This window comes from Drosophila suzukii, chromosome 3 (genome assembly GCF_043229965.1).
Source record: "Drosophila suzukii chromosome 3, CBGP_Dsuzu_IsoJpt1.0, whole genome shotgun sequence".
NCBI classification, from domain to species: Eukaryota; Metazoa; Arthropoda; class Insecta; order Diptera; family Drosophilidae; genus Drosophila; species Drosophila suzukii.
This window is the reverse complement of record NC_092082.1, coordinates 57177338-57200837: the sequence shown is the minus strand read 5'-3', so window position 1 is coordinate 57200837 and position 23500 is coordinate 57177338. Positions and strand designations below refer to the sequence as shown.

Below are 23500 nucleotides of genomic sequence, written 5' to 3'. Positions count from 1 at the left end.
GAAAAGGGGCGGTATATCCCTCATCGTAAGCCAAGGGGAAATCTGTGGTCAGTGGGAGAGCCTCCCACGAGGAAGCCTGAGATGGAGGAGGCTGAAAACCCTTTCGTGGGCAAACCAGTGGTGGTAAGATCTCCCCGCCACCCGAGGGAAGAGGGGACCGATGGAGCTTCAGCGGCCCCTCCTATGGCAGCAAGATCACCCGCTCGCCGGCACCTTCGTCAACCCAAGTTGATGAGCTGATTGCAGATGCTGAGGAAGTGAAGGAAACCCCTAAGAGGACGTGTGATTCTGCAAGCCCAGCAAACTCGCTGAGGACAACGCCGGTCAAAAGGAGCAAGGCCTCCCACGAGGCAACCTGCCTTGAAGATCTCTTGGAGCTGACGAAGCTTCTACAGGAGATACCAAACAAGATGATGGACAAAACGGCACGCCATATAACTGTCGCGACGAGGGAGACGTTCGTGCACATGAAGGCGCTTCTCACGAGCATCCTAGAGGCGAACAGAGAGGGCGGCAAGGACGACAGCATCAAGGAGAGCAGCCAGGATGCTGCAATCGTGTACTCGAAATGCTCTCGAAGCTTGCAGAGCGCCGACAAGGAACAGCAGACAAAGCCTGTCTAGAGAAGAGATGCTGCAACGCAAAGGGAGCTTCGGCGAAGGATAAGCCAGCCAACTGTGGCTGGAGGATACGCAGCTCAACTGGCCCCACCATCCACTGGCCCAGGAGCACCCGAATGAACCCTCCAAAAGGGCCACAAGAAAGAGAGGCGAGGCACGCTGGCGCCAGTAAGATTGTGAGCCACGCAATGCCGGTCGCCGGGTGGGAGATGGTCAGGAAAGTGCCGAGGGCCACGCGTCGCGCCAGACCCGACGCTGTAGTTGTCCCGGCGAGCGGGAAATTTTACAGCGAGGTGTTAGCCATGGTGACTCGAAAGGAAGACAGACAGTTGTCGGACCTGGGAAGCTGTGTATCCAAGGTACGCCGCACCATTAACGGCAACCTACTGCTCGATGTGGCCAAAGGCAGCGCAGAAAGCGCAGAAGCCATGAAAGAGAGCCTCGCGAGGGTGCTAGGCGACGCAGCGTCAGTGCGAGCCATGTCGGAGGCTAAACTGCTCGTTTTGGAGATACGAGACATCAACTCCATCGCGACGGAGCAGGAAATCTGCGCTGCGATTGCGAGCCAGTATGGCATCGATGCGGAGCGCATCAGAGTCCGGAGTCTGAGCCGAGGCTACGCGGAGTCGCAGTCGGCAGTGATCAGCTTGCCCTACTATCTGGGGAAAGCCGTCCTCCATCGTGGCGAGGTGCGGATTGGATGGATCCGGGAAAGAACAGGCCCCCCAAGATGCTTCAAATGCTTGGAACCCGGGCATACTGCAGTTAACTTCAAGAGCCTAGTGGATAGGAGCGATTGCTGCATAAGATGTGGTGAACAACGGCACAAGGCAGCCAAGTGCAGCAAGCGCCTTCATGCTTAATCTGCTCTGTGGCAGGAAAGAAGGAGACCAGGCACCGGGCAGGAAGCAGATTCAGCTCAGCCACAACCAGCGGGACAGGGAGGCCTCGACCGACATGCAGTTGATACAGCTAAAGCTGAACCACTGCAGGGCCGCGCAGGACCTCCTGAAGCAGACGGTGCGCGAACTGGGTTCTGAGGTGGCGATACTCAGTGAGCCCTACAGAGTGAAAAGCATTAACGATTGGGTTACGGATCGCACAGGCCAAGCGGCACGTGGGTTTGTCCGAGCGAACGTAGGCGGCATATGGATCTACAGCTGCTACCTGGCCCCTAGTCTATCACTGACGTCCTTTAGCAGGATCCTGGACGAGCTGAGCAGTGACCTGAGAGTACGGATCAACGCGGTGATCGGAGCCGACTTTAACGCCTGGTCCGAGGAATGGGGCTCCCTCTATACCAACGCCAGGGGGCGCACCATCCTCGAAGCTATTGCGTCGCTGGTCATCGTCCTGTTGAACGAGGGCTCCCAGCACACCTTCAACGGAGCTGGGGCCGGTTCAATCATCGACCTATCGTTCCCGAGCAGCTCCTTATCCCGTAGCACACGCTAGAGGATAGGCGAGGTGTTCACGGCCAGTGACCATGAGGCCATCCTGCTGACAGTTGGCGGTCCACCGTGCCAAAGCCAGCCGATGACCGGGCCAAGAAAAGCCTACCGCCAGGACACCTTTAGGCCACAGACCTTTGCCAGTGCACTGGAAGTATTGGCTGTCTCTGAGTTGGACTCGGCAGATGAAGCAGCGAACAAGTTTCCAGCTAGACTGGAGGAAGCCTGTGACCTAAGCATGCAGCAGCGGAAGACCTATCGGAAGCACCACGCGCCAGTGTACTGGTAGAGTGAGAAATAGTTAGCTTGCGCAGGACCTGCCTTCGAGCCAGGATGTTAGTCCAAAGGGCGAGAGGTACCGCAAAACCTGCCAGCCTGCAACTCGAGCTTTAGGAGTGCAAAGAAGGCACTCAAGCTGGCGATTCGGGACAGCAAGAGGGAAAGCTACCTCAAGCTCTGCGACGAGCTGGAAAATGACCCATGGGGAAGAGCCTACAAGACGGTGGTCAAGCGGGTGAATGCCGGCGTTAGGTCGCCTACTGACCAAGTGCTGTGCCCTGAAGGCCGCCCCCATTGCATCCCCCGTTGGACGCGACAAATTGGGAGCCCGATATGCCCGGTCTGTGGCAAGAATCTTGAAGAACAGGATGGCAACTGGGCCGGATCTGTTCCCGAACAGTGCAGTGAAGACCCTGCTATCCCTCCATCCGGGTGCGGTAGCATCGCTCTAAGACACGTGCCTGCTGGAAGGGACCTTCCCCGACAGGTGGAAGCGCCAAAAACTCCTGCTCCTGCCAATGCCAGGGAAACCAACAGGTGAAGCCTCTTCTTATAGGACCATCTGCCTGCTGGACACTATAGGCAAGGTCTTCGAAAGGGTCATTGCAACAAGGCTTAACGCCGCTTTGGAGGATGCCGGTGGACTCTCTTCTAACTAATACGGTTTCCGGAAAGGGAAATCGACACTGGACGCGATAGAGAGGGTCACCAACATTGCTGCTAAAGCCATCGCGGGTACCAGATGGAAAGGTGGGACGAAAAAGTATTGTCTAGTGGTAACGCAGGACATACGGAACGCGTTCAACTCAGCCGATAATAATATTTATGCTCTGTGTCAAGCTGTTTAAATCAATATCCGTTTTCTCTTGTCGATTTAAGATATATTTTTTTAGACTTGAACCGCTTCCTCCTCCTCCTCCTCCTCCGGACGATGAGGAATTCGAGCTTACAACAAATTTATTAATCTGATTCATTTTATTATATTTGCCTCTCTAAGCTCTTCTATAATGGATATAATTTCGTTTTTGTGATTGGTATTTCCAGCTCTCTTTGATGCTAATAGTAATCGCAATCCTTCGATGAATTCATTCGGATCATCCCAATACTTGTATCCTCTATCCTCCTTGGAGTAAGATTTTGTTGTTGGTGCTGCTGCTGCTGCTGTTTGTGTTGTAAGCAAGAAACCTTTGCCAATAAGTTGTGTTTTCTGTTTGAAAGATTTTTTATAATATGCTGATATTTAAAGGATTTGGACCCTTTAACTTGAGAACTATTCTGGTATTTTCGTTTGTGTGCGTTTGTTCTCAACAGAATATCTCGATAATTTTTCAAGTCCAGATTTGAATAAGGCGCGGGCCGCGTGTGAAATACCAATTGAAATAGACCAGGAGTTAATTTCCATTTTTGCCTATCAATAAGAATTGTATTATTATTATATTTCAATTTACTATTAGCAAAATACCATTCACCATTTTCTTTTATATTCAGACCTTACAGCATGTCCAATTGTTTTTGACTTTTTAAGAGCTGAATATTACGCAAAAGCGGTGATTTCATCGAAACTTTTCTTCTCTTGATTGCAATTTGTTTATCCTTTTTGATCACATTAATGTTGTTGTTGTTGTTTTGTTGTTGTTGTTGTTTTTGTTGCTGCTGTTGTTGTTGTGGTTGTTGTCGTTGTTTTGTCTTGTTATATCTGGGATAAATGGGTCCACTTATCAAATAACTTTTCTCAAGCATAGAATCTCTTTTTTCGATTAATTTTAATCTCTTATTAGAGGAAGAAGAAGAAGAAGAAGACTGAGGCAGAAATAAATTTTCTGTGTGAGCACTTCGTTTTTTGTTTTTTGGGAGTGTGAGTTTGTGTGTGTGTGGTCTTGGCGCAAAATTTACAGTGTTCAACGATGTGTTTTTTTAAGTCTACGAAATTTTGGTCCATTGACCTTACGGATTTTTTTCAAGCATAGAATCTCTTTGTAGAAGATTAAAAGGTAATTTGAATCTCTTGTTATTAGGCTGGACTGCTGCTAAAGATAAACTCTCAATGTTAGCATTACGCATTACGCATCAGCATTTTAAATCGTAATCATCATCATCAACAGCAGCAGCAGCAGCAGCAGGGAGAGCTGGGGGGGCAGGGGGAGCAGGAGGGAGAGGGAGAGCAGCAGATGTACTACTACTAACTACTGCGTGTCGTCGTCGTCGTCGTTGTCGTTGTGTGCAGGAGTGTTTTCAAATAAATTAGTGTATTTTGCTCTTTGACTATCTAAAAATGAAGTATAGTTTGATAGGATATCGTTGGAAGTATCTATCAAGTCGGGTGGGTTGGTGTTGTTGTTGTTGTTGTTGGTTATTGGAAAACTCGTTATTTGCGGACGATTAAGTTCCATATCAAACACATCAACATCATCATTGCCATTGTTAGCAGCAGCAGCAGCAGCAGCATGCTGGATGTTTCTTCGTTGATAAGGTCTTCTCTTCCTTCTGTTTGCATTACAGGATTTCACTTTTCTTTTTCCCCCACTTTTATCCCCAAATCGTCGTCGTGGTCGTCGGTGTCTAGTCTTCTTCGCATAACCCTCTTTGAAGAGTATCGTCTTTTGTGTTTAAGCATTTCAACATGTTGTTGCTGCTGCTGTTGCTGCTGCTGATTCTGTTGTTGTTGTTGTTGTCCTTCTCGACGACGACCTCGATGCTGATCATCATATTTTATCAGTTCACGCTTGTTGTTGTTGTTGTTGTTGTTGTTGTTGTTCGGGTTAGTCGGATTCTCAACGTTGTATTTATCCGCCTTCTTGTTCTTTTTTAGAAAATTTTCCGCAATCACATTCAAAGGTTTTGTAATTGGTTTAAAGGTATTTTCCAGCATACTAATTCGATCAATTTCATTCGACTTCATGCTCTTCAATTTCTGTGTCAGCAACAATCTGGTTTGAACCAGATCATCCAACACTTTAGATTTTTTGATTTCACCATTGCTGCTGTTGTTGTTGTTGTTGTTGTGTTGTTGTTTGTTTAAAATACAATTATTTACTAGTAAAATATATGATATTATCGCATATATATATATACATATATACATAGCTGATACGGAGCTGATCCAGAGCTGATCCAAAGCTGATGCCGAGCTGATCCAGAGCTGATCGAGAGCTGTGTGTGTGTGTGTGTTTTTATAGATATATAAAACTATCGAATCCTTTTCTATATCGTCCTGTATCAATATCATTATCTTTACTTATGAGAACAAATTCATATTTTTGCTTCCAGCATTCCTCACAAATTTTTGTAAATTGCTTAAAAGTCATATCGCCTATAACATGATCATTGTAAATATGTTTAATATTCATTTCATCTTGTTTAAAAATTATAATCAAATTAGCGTTGTCACGTATTAAATGTTTTGGTATTTTTGTATAAGTTTGACATAGATAGAAGGAGTCTATGTGTTTGTGGCGGCCCATACAGAAATAATCTCTTATTGCTGTTTGCTTATCACAGATTACGTCATCAAATATCATAATTGAGTGTGGTCTAGCTCTTTCTGGACTGACGACTTTCTCCTTGTCTGAAAACGTGAACATGTGTATCCCCTTTATTGGTTTAATTAATTTCATTAAATATTGATACTTGGGCTGATACAGCGACTTTGAATATATGTATATATTTTGAAAATTAAGTCCATTGGGACTTTCGATTAAACTTATCATTACGTTTGTCTTTTCACAATTAGACGGTTCCACAATTGGAGCGCGTATCGAATTCGGTAATAATGGGCTATGTGTAATTTTTATGCTTATATCCCCCTCACCACAAATTCGATCGACATTTCGAACTTTAATTTATCTGGTTTGTTTTATAAATCGCATTTTGTTGTTGCTATTGTTGTAGTTGTTGTTGTTGTTGTTGTTTTATTGAACAAATTTTTGCAACTACTAATGAAAATACTATAAATATTTGAGTATATATTTCGTTTTTGTTTAATATACGATTGACATCGAAACAGAATAGTCATAAAACAAACATACACGAACACACACACACACACACACACACATACACACATGCAACAAGGCTTAACGCTGCTATGGAGGATGCCGGTGGACTGTCTTCCAACCAGTACGGTTTTCGGAAAGCGAAATCTACACTGGACGCGATAGAGAGGGTCACCAACATTGCTGCTAAAGCCATCGCGGGTACCAGATGGAAAGGTGGGACGAAAAAGTATTGTCTAGTGGTAACGCAGGACATACGGAACGCGTTCAACTCAGCCGATTGGGGGATCACTGGAGGCATTACGGTCCTTCAACATCCCATAATACCTGTTGAACGTAGTGCATAGCTACCTCAGCAAAAGGGAGCTGGTCCTAGAAACCTCTGTGGGCCTTAGGACTTACGTGGTGACAGCCGGTGTTTCTCAGGGCTCGGTATTGGAACACGATGTATGACGGAGTTCTGAAGCTCCCACTGCCGAGCAGCACCAAAATAGTTGGCTTCGCAGATGATGTCGCGATGGTTGTGGGGGCCAAGGAAGTTGCTGCCGTGGAAGCAGCTGCAAACTGCGCAATTCGAGCAGTGGAGGAGTGGCTCTCAGTGGAGGGCCTGGAGCTGGCCTCACACAAAACAGAAGCGGTGCTTATTTCAAGCAGGAAAGCAGTGGAGTCGGCGCATATCCAGATTGGAGGGAAAACGATATCATCTCAGCGTGCCATAAGGTACATGGGAGTCATGCTGGACACCCGCCTCTCCTACCGCGAACACTTAGAGTACGTTAATAAAAAGGCAAGTGAGAGCACAGGATCGCCCTGCAGGATCCTGCTGAGCAACAGGGGAGCGAAGCAGGACAGACGTTGGCTCCTCGCGACCGTTGTCAAGTCGCAGTTGTTGTACGGTGCTCTACATGCGAGGTGTTAACTCGACGTACCGCCTGTGTGCCGTCAGAATATCGAGTTCCTTTAGGACGATCTCGGACGATGCAGCGCTTGTCATTGCAGGCCAAGTTTCCCTGTGTGAATTGGTGCGGGAGGCCAAGGAGATACGTGCGGCTTTAGCAGGCAAACAGGCGGACCACAGAACTAAGACCGAGGTGAAGAGGAGGGCCAGGATGCAGAGCGTCGACAACTGGCAGGCAGTCTGGGACAACTCCAGCAAGGGACGCTTAACGCACCAGCTCATCCACAGCATAGAGCCATGGGTAAATAGGAAGCACGGCCAGATTAGATTTTTACTTCACGCAGGCAGTGAGTGGACATGGCTGCTTCCGAAGCTTCCTTAAGCGCTTCGGACACAACACGGAGGACGGTTGCCCAGAGTGCTGCAGTGGTATTATCGAGGACGCTCAGCATGTCCTCTTTGAATGTCGCCGCTTTGGCTATGACCGCCAAATTCTTATGGAGACCACCGGGGCAAGGGTTCGGCCAGAAACTTTTGTGCCCTTCATGCTGCTGAATGAGGTGAATTGGGAAGCGACGGCAGCCTACGCATCGAGTGTAGTGCGAACGCTGCGTCGCACCGTAAGCGAGAGGAGAGAAGCCACAGCCTAGGTGGCTACCATTGCACCATGCGGTGATACCGCGCAACCACGGCACCCTACTCCTGTTCTTGTACTTACTTTTACTCTGTATATACGTGTAGGTAATAAATGAATATAAAAAACCTTTTGAAGAGCCTATTTTTCGCCGTGACCGACAGTCCACTGCCCGAATTTTCCTCGCCTTTTGTCTTGAGGAAGCACAGGAAGCAACAATTTGCTGCTTCTAGGTAAGCTCCTGTCCAATGTGAGTCCAAGGTACTTACTTGGAGTCCCGTCCTGGGTAAGGCGATAACTGTTTAGCCTGTTCAACGAAGACATTTTGCAGCATTAACACCTCGAGGCACAGGCCTCAAACTGAATTAACATGTCTTGCACCATACCTGTCGGATCTCTTCACAAAGCACTTCGCTTCCTGCTTCTGGTAAATACGGTATAAAAGACAGAGCCCAGCACACTTCCTTGAGGGCCTCCAGCAAGTAAAGGCCTTAAAGCAGACGTATATCCTCGAACATCCACCTGAAAGGTTCGCCCATAAAATTGGGTGGAGGTGATCATAGTATGTCAGGGGAAGAATGGGTCTAAAAGAGTAAGCCGCAGTGCCGGACTAGATTAAAGGTTTTCTTGAAATAACAAAACACTCCGCAACAATACTTATTCGTCCACCCGATGCATTTGTACGTTATGCGGAACTACGTCCTGGAATAGATGAACACTAAAAAGCCTTTTTAGTAAGATTCGCTCAAAAGTCTTGGAGAAGGTTGCCACTAAAGGGATGATTCGGGATTACGTCCTGAAATAGACAAACACTAAAAAGCCTTTTTAGTAAGACTCGCTCAAAAATCTTAGAGGAGGTTGGCAATAAAATAAAAGGCATTATTTAGCTGTGAAGCAGCAAAGTGATTACCGTAAGCAGTGGAGGCGGCATAGGCATACTGAATCTTCAGAGTCAGGTATTTGTTGTTAACGAACAATATTCATGGGACAACTCAGATCCTTAAAACGTCCAATGACGTCCCGACGAGTCACTAGCCTTGGTGTTGTAAGTTGGGATGAAGCAGCAGCGCATACAAGTAGTTCAAGCGGAATGTGATCAGAACTAAGTTACATTGATTCAATACAGTCAGAATGTTGAACGAAATACACTTATAAATAGCAAAATCAATTGCCTTTGGGTTTCTCCTTCCATCAGAAGGAAAATAGGTTAATACTATTGTAGCTAGGACTGGCCGACTTGAAGTCGTAATGTGATCTACAACTTGATCAACTCTCGGTAAAAAGCGGCTACAGCCCCAAAATTAATTGTGAGCATTCCATAGCTATGATAAAACGGCTTTAAAATTCGCTGAAAAGTTGTTCAAAATCTTGAAGCAATGCGATGGCACCCAAGTCCGTGTTTAAGGTTAAGACAGTCAGAGGGATGCTTTGCCGTTAATAAATCATCTCGAAAATTTCTGAGATGTGCGCGGTTGTTGAAATGAGTTTTGTTTATTAGCATCCTCAGTAGCTTGAACAGCAACCGAATAGGACCAGCAGGCGGGCGGTCAGCCAATGCAGGCAAGGCCGACAAACACCATGCGTTAATGAATATTAGATATTTTTATGGAAAAAACTTAACCGATTTTATTCAAAATTATTGGATAAAACACAGAGCGCTGGATAAAAAGCTTTCCAAACCCGTTGACGCTAGAGTCGGGACTGTTTAGATGTTACAAGAAAAGGTTTAACTTTAACTAGCAGCATTGTCGAATATTCAAAAAACATTTTTCATTACAAAATGGCAACACTGCGCAGCAAAGCGAGATTGAAATGAGCCACCTACCCCTGATCTCAATATGTGGTTATGTTGACGGTAGACAAACTTTTTTTTGGATCAATCGATAGGTATTGACGAAACCAATACATTTCAGTTAAAATTTTGTATCTAGCATGAAAATTGTGGGCGCCACAGGCTCGGGCGGTTTGTAAGCGTTAGAGTGGGCGTGGCATATTTGCGTAACAAACTTGCGCTGCTCACAAGGCTACGGAATCTAAATTTGAGATCCCATTTCTCTATCTTTGATAGTTTCCGATATATTCGCGTTTATATCTACAATTTTGTGAAGTTTGTGGGCGGTTTGCGGGCATTTAAGTGGGCGTGGCAAACGTTGTGTCAATCTATAGTTGTTGATAGGAACAGTACATTTTAGTTAAAATTTGTATTCTAGCATCAAAACTGTAGGAGCCACAGCTTTGGGCGGTTTGTGGGCGTTAGAGTGGGCGCGGCACATTTCTGAAACAAAGTTGCGCTGCGCAGGAATCTCAGGAATCTGGAGGCCTAATCCTAGTATTGTAGCTCTTATAGTTTCCGAGATTCCGAGACTGGCAAGGCTAGATCGACTCGGCTAGTGATCCTGATCAAGAAAATCGGGTCGGAAACGCTTCCTTCTGCCTGTTACATACTTTCCGACGAATCTAGTATACCCTTATGACCGCTTAACTAAAAATACTATCGGAATGGCCGATAGAGAATGGACTTGGGGTAAAACCCTCAAAAACGGAACTTGTTCTATTTAAAAATAGATACAAAATCCCACAACTCAACCCACCTATTCTAAACAATTGTAATCTCTCCTTTAGCGATCACGCCAGATACTTGGGATTAGTATTAGATAAGCGTCGCAAATGGGGCTTAATAACCAAAAGGGGACCAAGAAAGCGACCATTGCACCTTATTCCTGTAATAAAGCAATTGGGCTAAAATGGGGCATGTCCCCTAAAACTCATACACATGTCCCCTAAAACTGCACACAGCGGTAGTCAAACCAATCCTACTGTACGGAGTGGCTCATCGGCTGGCTTTGGCACGGTGGACCGCCAACTGTCAGCAGGATGGCCTCATGGTCGCTGGCCGTGAACACCTCGCCTATCCTCCAGCGTGTGCTACGGGATAACGAGCTGCTTGCGAACGATAGGTCTATGATTGAACCGGCCCAGCTCTGTTGAAGGTGTGCTGGGAGCCCTCGTTCAACAGGACGATGTCCAGTGACGCAATTGCTTCAAGTCTGCTTCCTGCCTGGTCTCCTTTCTTCCTGCCGCAGAGCAGAATAAGCATGAAGGCTCCTTGCTGCACTTGGCTGCCTTGTGCCCTTTTTCACCACATCTTATGCAGCAATCGCTCCTGTCCACTAGGCTCTTGCAGTTAACTGCAATATGCCCGGATTCCAAGCATTTGAAACATCTTGGGGGGCCTGTTCTTTCCCGGATCCTGCAGATGGTCCATCCAATCCGCACCTCGCCACGATGGAGGACGGCTTTCCCCAGGGAGTAGGGCAAACTGATCACAGCTAACTGTGACTCCGCGTAGCCTCGACGCAGACTCCGAACTCTGATGCGCTCCGCGTCGATACCATACTGGCTCGCAATCGCAGCGCAGATTTCCTGCTCCGTCGCGATGGAGTCGATGTCTCTTATCTCCAGAACGAGCAGTTTGGTCTCGTCCGACATGGCTCGCACTGACGCTGCGTCGCAATGCTCTCCTTCATGGTTTCTGCACTTTCTGCGCTGCCTTTGGCCACCTCGAGCAGTAGGTTGCCGTTAATGGTGCGGCGTACCTTGGATACACAGCTTCCCAAGTCCGACACCTGTTTATCTTCCCTTCGAGTCACCATGGCTAACACCTCGCTGTACGATTTCCCACTCGCCTGGACAACGACGGCGTCGGATCTGGTGCCACGCGTGGCCCTCGGCTTTTTCTTGACCAACTCCCACTCAGCGACCGGGATTGCGGGGCTCACAGTCTTACTGGCGCCAGCGTGCGTCGCATCTCTCTCTTGTGGCCCTTTTGGCGGGTTCTTTCGGGTGCTCCTGGGAGCTTTGGCACTTTTCTGCTGCGTTGAACGCGTGGATGGTGGGGCCACTTGAGCCGCAGATCCTCCAGCCACAGTCGGCTGGCTTATCCTTCGCCAAGGCTCCGTTTGCGCTGCAGAATCTCTCCTCCATACAGGAGTTGTCTGCTGTTCTTTGTCGGCGCTCTGCAGGCTTCGAGAGCATTTCGCGCACACAATTGCAGCATCTTGCCCATTCACCCTGATACTGTCGTCCTTGCCGCCCTCTCCGTTCGCCTCTAGGATGTTCGTGTGAAGCGCCTTCATGCGCACGAACGTCTCCCTCGTGGCGACAGTTATGCGGCGCGCCGTCTTGTCCATCATCTTGGTGGATACCTCCTGCAGAAGCTTCCCCAGCTCCAAGAGATCCTCGAGGCAGGTTGCCTCGTGGGAGGCCTTGCTCCTTTTGGCCGGCGTTGTCCTCTACGAGTTAGCTGGGCTCGCAGGATCACGCGTCCTCTTAGGGGTTTCCTTAGCTTCCTCGGTGTCTACGATCAGCTCATCGACTTGGGTTGTCGAAGGTGCCGGCGAGCGGGCGAGCTTGCTGCCCTTCTTAAATGCCGCTGCAACTCCGTCGGTCCCATCTTCCCTCGGCTGGCGGGGAGATTTTGCCACCACTGGTCTGCCCGCGAAAGGGTTTTCAGCCTCCTCCATCTCGGGCTACCCGGTTTGTTCGAGGGAGGCTCCCGCGCTGGCCACAGATTTCCCCTAGGCTTGCGACACCGCCGCGGCGGAGGGGTTGGAATTTAGCCCGATCCTTGGCCTTCTGCCTTTTGCCGTCCCTGAATCCCGGTGCCAGAATTTGGAGTATTTCGAATATTCAAAATTCAAAAACTTAGACTGGGCCCGCGTTTATGGCGCTTTCCAACACTATGTGCTGTTAGGCGCGGGGATCCACGCTGTTAAGCTCCTACCCCGACGTTGTTCAACACTGTAAACAGCTGATTTTGTTCTTTGCAGTGCTGAGGGAAAAACGCGCGGGTGGCAGCTTGTGGATGCTGTGCGCGTGAGAGAGATTTTCGAGGTGAAAGCCTCTCACTCGATGGGCGCGGGAGAGGATCCCCCCCCTGGCATACGAACCGACAGCAGCCTCACCAATCCAAGACTTGGGGATACGTTTGGAGGCCCCGCCGGAACAGTGCCCTGGTACGTACCTCTAGTCCCGGAGTGTCTCGCACTATACACAGTACACTTTTTAGGTAACGACCGTCGCTACACTGACTTTAAAACGAGATAAATTCAGAGCGCTCTCGACTATACAACCGTCTTGCCTCACGTCAGTTGCAGTTTTTTATATTTAGGTGATTGTTGACTGACGACTATGACATTAGGTGATCGTATAGCACGGCCCGCGACTATCCATTAGGCGCACGCCGTGTGATGTGTATGAGTCCGAAACACAGCACGATCGTGTTATGCTTAAGCGGACAGTGGACAGAAGACCGACGAACTTTACACATTCTATCCACTTTTCAGGCACAATACATGATGTATGACGGTGTCCTTAAGCTTTCCCTACAGGGGCAGTCACGCGTGGTAGGGTTTGCTGACGACGCTGCGTTGGTGGGCGTGGTCAAAAAACTGCTGGACACGGAGGCTACACCTAACGAGGCTACAGCATGATTGGAGAACACAATATGGAAGCAGTTCTCATAAGTAAGGAACGCTCACATATTTATCGAGTCTCCTTTCTAACATGTGCGGCCCGCGGCTTAGACCCAAGAACTCTTCCCGTTTGTATCGACCTGGACACCAAGGAAGCACGGCGAGGTCGATTACTACCTGACAAAACTTTTAAGTGGACATGGTTGCTTCAAAGGCTACCTTCAAATATTTGGACATAAGACGCTGAAGAGGAAGAGGTGTAAGGGAGGATGCAAGTCATGTCCTTTTCGAATGTCCCAGATTCGACTAAGAGAGAGTGACTAATTTGATCCTGACCTTGTGCCCGGGAACAATGGCGGATACGTTCAACCTAAGGGAAGGACAGTTTTCGGAAAGGTGGACGAAGCAAAAGATATTACTGATAGCGAGGCCAGAGAAACCACCGGGTGAACCGTCCTCGTAGCGACCCATTTATCTCCTGCACACCAAAAGCAAGGTCCTCAAGTCCGTTATCTCGACATGGCTTTAGAGGCATCCGGCAGCTTATCCATCCGCTAGTTTGGGTTCCGAAGGAGTCGCTCAATTTTTTTGTCAATATAGCCCGAGGTGACAAAATGGAAGGGCAGAAGGAGGAAGTACTTTCTAGTAGTTACGCTAGTGACCTTCAACTCGACTTGGGACCGACCAATTGAGGCCATCAAAAGGTTCAATATTATCAGAAGCTATTTTAGGAGGATACGACCTGTTTCGCAGGGCTCCGATCAAGGGTCTCTCTTCTGAAACATCATGAACGAAGGGGTTCTACGACTAGAGCGGCAATCGGGTTGGCCGCCCTTGTTGTCGTCGCCAGGAGCTAAAGTAAACTGATAGGAACAAACGAAATCGTAAAAGCGGTGGAAGTCTGGCTGGCGCACGTCGTCCTTGCGTTGGCTCCCCACAAGACCTAAGCAGTCCTGATATCGAGCCGGAAATGGGTAGAGACAACTTGAGTTTTGGTCTGTGATACAACGATCTCCAAGAACTTCGTCGTCATTCTGGACACTAGACTTTCGCTCTGCGAGCACGTGAAATAAGAGCATACGACTATTCCGTATCCTTCCCAATACTTGGAACCCTCGGCAAGATACCAGAACATTGCTAATGAGTGTGGCGACATCGAAAATCTTGTTAGCAGCTCCGGTTTGGGCGATCGCCATGTCGGTACCTACCTGTAGGAAAGGAGTGGATTCCGTCTATCTACTAGGTGAAGACGCAGTCCTTGTAATAGCGGGAATGGCACCAATTAAGGGGAGAGCACGAAAGGCAAAGAATATCTACCGACTTGAAAGCAACGCAAACGTGAGGGACGCACAGAGTCTCTGCGCAACTGGCAAATGAACTGGGACTAGTCAAGTTAAGGGATATGGACCTACAAACTCATCTCCAGCATTGTAGACTGGGTATTGCGTCAGATGTACTACTGCTTGACGCAGGCAAAAAGCGGCCATTGATAGTTCTGTAAGGACTCAAATGACTGGTGTCCGGAATGTGGCAGGGGTGTTCTAACGGATGCAAGCCATGCCATCTTCTAGTGCAGACGGATCGCTTTCCAGAGGGAGAAAGTGACACAATAGAACACAACGGAGAGATCGCACAATGCTGCATATAAAAAGGAACTGGAAGGAATTCGAACGTCGCCGACGTTATGAAAGCTTTCAGGCAAGTAAAGAGTGAGAAAGTGGAAGTAGCATTGTGAGCTGCTTTGAGCGAATCAATGCTTAACGGCCGGGCGGAACGTGGTCCATTATCGCCACCACTTTACCACTACATTCCATGGCGGCGTAAATGGACTACAATTACGCGACCATAACATAATCAATTTAAGGACCAAGCTCGACCCGGAGAATACGAATTTAAAAGTGCCACCGACACCGAACGAAGTAGCCTGTTCGGACAATAAAAGCAACGCTATTGGCCGGATTATCTTTTGTCATTTATCACAATCGGCTGCAAAAGATGAAGTTGCCGAGTCTTGAAGGCAAATATACAAGCTACAAACGTTTTTTAGGGCTTTTCTTATCTCGTTGTCACTAATGGTGTCCTTTTGAATATCGATTAGTTTATTTACGTGCACTTGTAGTCATACTTGCACTTGTGGTCATATAGTCGTTCCAGATAACCGACGAAAACCACTCGAGGGCATTGGATCGGTTAAAGCAGATATACGATATAGACTTGGTAATTTTCTGAGACTGTATTTGTTTGCAGTTCCAAAGATAGAGATTTCCAATGCAGCCAATCTCCTTAATGACTTCGAGTCTTGCGGGTACAAGACCGCAATTCAATTATCATAAGTAAATGTTATGGATGCAATCATAATTCATCTAATGCATAGTAAACTGGATCCAGAGACAAAAATGCAGTATCAAACAGGAGAGAACGCGTCTCGACTATCAGATATCCGTCAGTCAGCGTTTAAATAGAAAATTGATAAGGCTTAACTTCCATTAAGATGACCTTTTCGCGAAAAATCGCATTGGGCACACGGGCAAAAGCTTCTCTCCAAGCGCTGGCAGTGCTTTTTCTGCACCTGCTTAGGATTATAATGAACCAGTAAATATTTCATCAGAAATGTATTCCTTTTTATGTTCCTTGCAACATCCGTTCATTTCCCGTGTGCTAGTGATTGTTGTTGTATTTAAATAAACAACATTCGTTTAAAACTAAAGTGTCTGTTTCCCTTTTTCTTTTCTTTCTACACGCCGTTTGGAGCGCCCAAAGGCTGAACGGTAGTTACCTACTCTCCCGCACTCACGCGATATACTTTGTTGTTTCCGCTCACTTTCTCCCGCTTACTACCTCCCGATCACTCTCTATTGCTCTTTAATTCGTTCTTATCTTGGAGCTTTAATTTACACAGTGGTCCAATATGTCGCAATAATGGCCGTCTGTTGTTTAAAGAAATGCAAGGGAGTGAGGACCAAAAAACTAGATTCTTTCCTACTGCTTTCCTGTCACTGCTTGATCGTCCGAGCCGACGTGGAGGTGTAGTTTTGATTGCCATTGGCTCAGAACTAACATTCGAAGTACTAATTCACAAGGAAAGAAAGGACATCAAATTCCTGGGTATATAACTATCTTTTTCCGGTAGTTATATTTACATAACATGTTCCTATATTACGCCATCATCTAAATTCCCAATAAATGCGAATCACCTGTCCGCTATCCAGACTATCTCAAAAAAGCTTTCAGATAGGGATCAGTTAATAGTATTAGGTGACTTTAAGATACTTATAGCGTCATGGTACACCGTTGAAGTATGTTCACATATCGAATGCCAATTAGCTTTCTCACTACTGAATTAAAAAAATTTATTTTTATTTTTCATCTTCACTTATTCACTATTACAATATTATAGGTCAAGCTTATTTTTTATTCACTGCTTTATACAGTACACTCGTTTCAACTACTCGATCGATTCTCAAAAACGGATTGCCCTTCTTCGAGTTCAATGATCAATAATCAAACCTCGGCTTAAGAGATTTATCTCAAACTTTGTTTATCTCAAACTTGGTTAAGAGAGTTACTCAAGAGAGTCGAAAAATATGATGATGCAATTTGCCAATTCAATTTGAAACTGAAAATTCGGCCGGAAATTGGTGTTTAGGTTAATCGCAGTGGGGATATTGTGTTTACATTTGCGGACTTCAGGGCTCGCTTTAGGGAACTTGTGTTTACGATGTCTGATGCTTACAATATCGGCTTAGATACTTACAGTATGTGTTTCTTGTGGTCTGTGAAACTGATCTGGGTGGGAATAATTTGGAGGCGTAGCTAAGAGAATAGCTGACCACGGATTTATCTCGGAGTCAGTCAAAGTTATTTGGAAATTGGCTCTCGGCTCATAGTTTTTGTAAATTGGGTAAGTGCTCCTCAATAATGTGTCATATAGCTCCCCCCAATCTAAATTAAATCGTAACTGGTATTTGAGTTTTGTTTGATTTGGATAAAAGGATTTAGAATGTTAATATTATCGAATGAGAGTTCCGAATAATTTGACAAAATATATTCGGATATTAAAAAATCAGAATAATTTCGAGCGGTGATGTATTCCAACATCTTATTGCCTACATAAGAGTAGGATATATTATTAATTATACAGGTGCCATTAAAATTTATTAAATATGACCCATTTAAATGAGTGTCATTAACAGTAATATGTCCATTTACAAAAATGGCTCCATCTTGGATTACATCTACATTTTTATGTTTTTCTCTTGTTTGTTAAACAAAGATTTTTCTCCATTTAGTAATCTTGTAAAACAAGAACCCCCTGGGTTTATTGTGCAATAATTGTTATATATTTCTGTTTTAAAATTAGACATTACTTAATACTTATTTCTACATTTTGCGACGTGATTATCAATTAATAATTTTCCATCATTATGTGAAATGGATCTTGAACTGTAAACGTCACAACGATCGGTAATAATAGGATATTTTATGTAAACTACAATAAAGCCTTGGTGCAAATTCAGATAGAACCAAAAGGTCAGTTATAATAACAGGTTTTTGTTCATGTTAATAAATATCTTGGATGTCTTCATTGTTTAGAATTTTAGTATTAAATACATCAGTGTTTGCTAGTGTAATTGTGTCCATTAAATTCATAAGATCTTAAGTAAGCAAACGCAGAGGGAAATTTCTTGATCTTTAAAGACTGTTTTACATTTGTCAGATAAAGATTTTATTTATTTAAATGTTTTAGAATTAATAACAAACTGATCGTTAATATCTTGAACTAGATCATCAATTTTTTTTGTACTGTTATGAAATCATTATGATCTAGTGTTTCTGCTATCCATTTCCAAATGGGGCCTTTTTCATTAATACCTCTTTTTGATCTATTGGGTATTATTTGTGAGATAAGTAATTTTATAATTTTTAGATCATTTCCTAATGAAAATTCTGCCTGTCGTGATTGTATAAAAATTCTGTTTCAAGATTAATTATCTCCCTATAAAAACGTATAATAGTTATAAGAAATAGTTAAAGAAAATATAAATAAGAGCACTTGGTTTGTCTAATACATAATTTCTGATTTGGTTGTAGCTACCAACAATAATAAATACCTTATTGAAATCTTTATCTGAAATTTGAGACAAATTATTTAATATTATCTTTATAAATCGTATGGTTTCAGTTTATTATAACTTTATTTGGGCAGAATTTCCTTAACTACTTGTTTTTTTATATCTAGAACTAAGCTTGTTTCTTTCTCCGTGTTTCTTTTCGCAGATTACCTCTCCTACGTGAGTATTTTTATCTTGTCTATCATTATTGTGAAAATTTAACATTTTCTCTTGAGCTTGTTGCAGTAATTTAGAAGTTTGATCATACTTGATTTTAGTAAATAATATACCAAAAGGTCGTTGATTGGTTATAGAGTGAATTGTTAAATTATATATTTGTGCTGCTCCTATAAAAATTTCGGAATAATTAATTAAAATAAGCTCGTCTTTAATGCAGCGAGCACTTTTTTTTAAAGAAGAGTGTGCTGTTTCTATTTGTCCGTTGGACGTACTATGCCGAGGATCCGCAAAGAATAAAGATATCCCGTTGGGATGAAGAAACACTTGGCTTTTTATCTATCAGCAATATTTTGGCTTCGTTGTCCCAAAAGTGGAAACGAACAGTTGTTAACCACAGACTTGCCCATAACAGAACGGACAGTGCTGTTAACCCTAACAGCAATAGTTGCCTTGACCTATGGCTAATCTGAAAATTGACATATGTCAAAAGTCGATCTGGCAACCTCGTAAACTGGCAAGAGGAAATGGCAAAATCCTGTAGTAAGGGCAAACGATTACTCCACTTATGTATCAGTTTCGCAACACGATCAAGTTCTGGAAAATTCCGATCAACTGTACACGAGTGTCTTGTATAGGTTCCAGCATTCAACCCGGCAGCGCCAGACCGCTCCGGTTCCAACCTAACTCACTTTTCCCAACTAGTTTCATCTGGATCAGCCCCTAAACGTAAAAAGAGCCTTCAATTCATCCACGCATACCACGTAATTCCAGTCAACCGGCCTGCGGACTTCGAGGAGTAGTCGTAAGTAAACTTATTGTCATTGATACCAATATAACGTACGGTGTAAACCAACCGAAAGTAAAGTTTGAAAAAATGTGAGCCCCCCTATTTACATTATAATTTCCTTGCTGACGAATACAGCTCCAATTAATTACCATTTCGATAAGAATTTGTATTGTGTTGGTTGCAGATATTGCAATTTTTTATAAACTTTCTTGTATAAATTAGGCTAATTATATAGTCAAGTTATTTGTTTATAGTTTTCATCAAGCCCTCTATGAGCCCCGCAATGCGTTTCTGTGATTATATGTTATGTGGTATATGTTTTCAGCGTTTTCCAGCGTTTTTGTTTTTATAAAATTATCTTTGAGTGGTTTTTGAATTCTATAAAAGTAATATGTGGAATATATTCCCTAAAGAATGATATTGAATTTTCTGGGTGTCATACTCTATTTCGGGTTTCTTGTGTAACATTCTCAAAACTACTCGCTGCTGAATGCTGAGTATTTTGATCTGAGATCAATTTGATACTTTCCTTAAAGTTGTTTATTTGGATCCTTGATAAAGCATCCGCAACGACATTTGTTGTTCCTGGCTTATAAATATTTTTGGGTGAATAACTTTCAATGAAAGAATACAATCTTTTCATCTCGATATTTGTTTTTTTTTGAGAAATTAAGAATGTATGAGGTTAATGATCTGTGTAGATCTCGATGTTGTTAACCCCTTATAGGTAATTCCGCAGATTTTTAAAAGACCTTACCATGGCTAAACATTCCTTAATCTGTTGCGTATAATTGTTCGGTTTTGGTTAAAGTTTTTGAAATAAATATAAGAAAGAACATCATCAATAGCTAAATCAGATGCATCAGTTGTTAGAGTATATTTTTATACACGTTACTCGTAGAGTAAAAGCGTATTATAGATTCGTCGGAAAGTATGTAACAGGCAGAAGGAATCGACCGACCCCATGAAGTATATATATTCTTGATCAGGATCACTAGCCGAGTCGATCTATCCATGTCCGTCTGTCCGTATGAGCGCTGAGATCTCGGAAACTAAAGGAGCTACAATACTGGGTTTAGGCATGCAGATTCCTGAGATTCCTGCGCAGCGCAAGTTTGTTTCAGCAATACGGCACGTCCACTCTAACGCCCAAAACTGTGGCTCCTACAGTTTTGATGCTAGAATAAAAATTTTAACTGAAATGTACTGTTCCCATCAATACCTATCGATTTAAAAAAAAAAGTTTTACCACGCCCACTTTAACGCCCACAAAAAAATATGAACGCGGATATCTCGAAAACTATCAAAGACGGAGATATAGGATCACAGATTTAGATTCCGTAGCCTTGTGCGCAGCGCAAGTTTGTTACGCGAATATGCCATGCCCACTCTAACGCCCACAAACCACCCAAGCCTGTGGCGCCCACAATTTTTTTGCTAAATATAATTTTACCTGAAATGTATTAGACTCGTCAATACCTATCGATTGATCCAAAAATAAGATTGCCACGCCCACTCTTACGCCCACAAACAGACTGAACCTGTGACGCCTACAATTTTAATGCTAGATACAACATTTTAACATTTAACATTTTGCACATCGCTTCACATCATTGTGTAAAATCAGGAAATATTAAAAATATTTTTACAAAAAAAGCTTTATTTGATATTTTAGGTGAAAACATATCATATAAAAAAAAAAATTGATTAATTGATATTTCAATAAATTTTTCACAAGCCTAATATAAATGCAAACGAGACGCGGTTATAATGGAAACGGGTCTAGCCGATCTAAGTACTAGGCTTAAAAGTACGAAAGTTGCTCGTTCCTTCATTGGCGAAGTGTTCACCCACCTCCCTCTAGACAATCGTACGGCGAATAAACACTAGAGAAGAGAGATAAATTGCCGACAAACGAGGACCTGAAAAATACGAATCAGGCTGAGCCCAAGGAACCGTATCACGTTTGGTATTCATTTTATCACCCTATTACAAAAAAAAAGAACTATTACAATCAGGGGTGTCACAGAAATCTCTTTCCTTTAAAGACGTCTTGTCCGACTCTGTTCACAAACGGTTGCTGTCTTTAATAAACTGTCTTATCTAGGCGCATAATGCCATATCTATCTTATGTAACAGAAAACCGACATACACATATATATGTAAGATATTATTGGATATTGTTTATTAATGTTATTTTGCGGTGCACAGGTAATAAATAGAACAACTGGCTTTTATTAAACTGCTGGATAAATGCTTCTGCTTTCTGCTGACTTTTCACAAACGTCGGCTGTTTCAATTCTCTCTTGCTTACTCTGCTGTTCGGCTGCTACTTCTACTTCTTCTGCTCCTTCTGCTGTTACTCTGCTGTACGACTTCTGCTGCTGTTACTCTGCTGTTCGCCTTCTGCTGCTGTTAATCAGTGTGCCTTTAGTAGACCTGCTTGCCTACTCTCTGTGAGTATTTATATTGATATCAGTATCAAATAGGCTTCGCAACTGGCAAGAATAAAATTACATACAGTTCACATATCCAAGTCGTTTATATTTCTAACGATATTGCTGGTTTATCGTTCCGGATTCTTGGACAGTTTTGAAGTGCTCTTATTCTCAGAGTAATTGTTTGCAATGGAACAATTAAAATCATTGGTGAAAAGCCGTGCCAGACTCAAGTCCAAAATCACACGTGTCTTGGCATGGGCTGAACAAACGGAGATTGTACACACACACAGAGATCGTCACACGGATAGAGCTTCTAAATGAAGTTTGGAAGGAGTTCAACCAGTTCAGCGATTGCATTGCGCTTCACGAGGAAGTGGAAGGCTATGTCGATCCGGAGATCGACAATGCGGTCTACGAAGCAAAATACCTAAGGGCAAGCGCTATTCTCAAGGACAGGAATAATGATCTACAACAGGTGACATCTACAAGCGATACGAGTGGCAGCAACGGGCTACACTCAAACAACGATGCAATCTTGAACTTGCTGCAACAAAACCAACAACTATTTGAGCGACTTGCTGTAAGTCAGAGTGGTGACGTCACAGCGAATTCTCGGAACTCGGTACTCACGGCGAATTCTAATCTGAGCGAATTGCCTAAAATTCAAATCAAACGGTTCTCGGGCAACTGCACAGAGTGGCCATCCTTTCAAGACATATATGAAAGCACAATTCATAACAAACAGCATTTGTCCAACACACAGAAGTTCCATCACTTAAAAACACTTCTCGTTGATGAGGCTGTCAACTTGGTTCGACACTTGGCAATTACGGACACGGCTTACAACACTGCATGGGGACGTCTTAAGGAAACATACAATCGTCCACGGCACATTGTAAACTCGTTTTTGGAACAGTTAATGAGCTTGCCAACAACTACAAAGATCGATGCAACAGTCTTACGGAAGGTTTCGAACGGAGCAAACGAAATTGTTCGTGGATTGGATGCGGTGAATCAGACGGGACGCGACTGTTGGATCATATATCTAACCCTTGGCTTCTCTGACGCTGACACACGGCGCAGGTGGATTGAGCGCAGCATGGAGACAGATTCACCCACTTTAGAGGAATTCTTCAAGTTTCTCGATTTTCGCTGCGAGGAACTGGAGCTGAGCAAAAGGGAGCTTGCAACTGGAAGCAAGACAACAACATATCCTGAAAAGCCAAGACGGATCACACAATCGATGGTTGCGGTTGAAAGTAGTGGCTGCACCAAATGTAGTTCTACGGAACACACTCTATATGGCTATAAGGCGATCATTTGTGAAGGAGAAATCACTATGCTACAACTGCTAGCGACCTGGTCATGGGGTCAACAGGTGCAAGTCAACATACAAGTGCAGCCAATGCCAAGGAAATCATCACTCCCTTCTTCATGTCCAACCGAATCCACAGGCTAGTGGGAATCTTGCCCAGATAGCGGAGGGGGACGAGCAAAACTTAAGCGCGTCTAACACAAACTCAGTGACACTCAGTCATTTGGCCAGAGGAGCGGGCACCCAAATGGTTATGTGCAAGTTATCCAACCCGTGAAACAATTCCACTTATAAAATTTATAAACAAATTTTTGAATT

General features: G+C 44.3%; 1 long non-coding RNA gene across 1 annotated transcript in view; it reads left to right on the top strand.

Moving 5' to 3' along the window:
• LOC139353030 (uncharacterized) overlaps positions 1-23500 on the top strand; it is a 224817-nt gene that overhangs the window by 175738 nt on the left and 25579 nt on the right. The window lies entirely within an intron of this gene.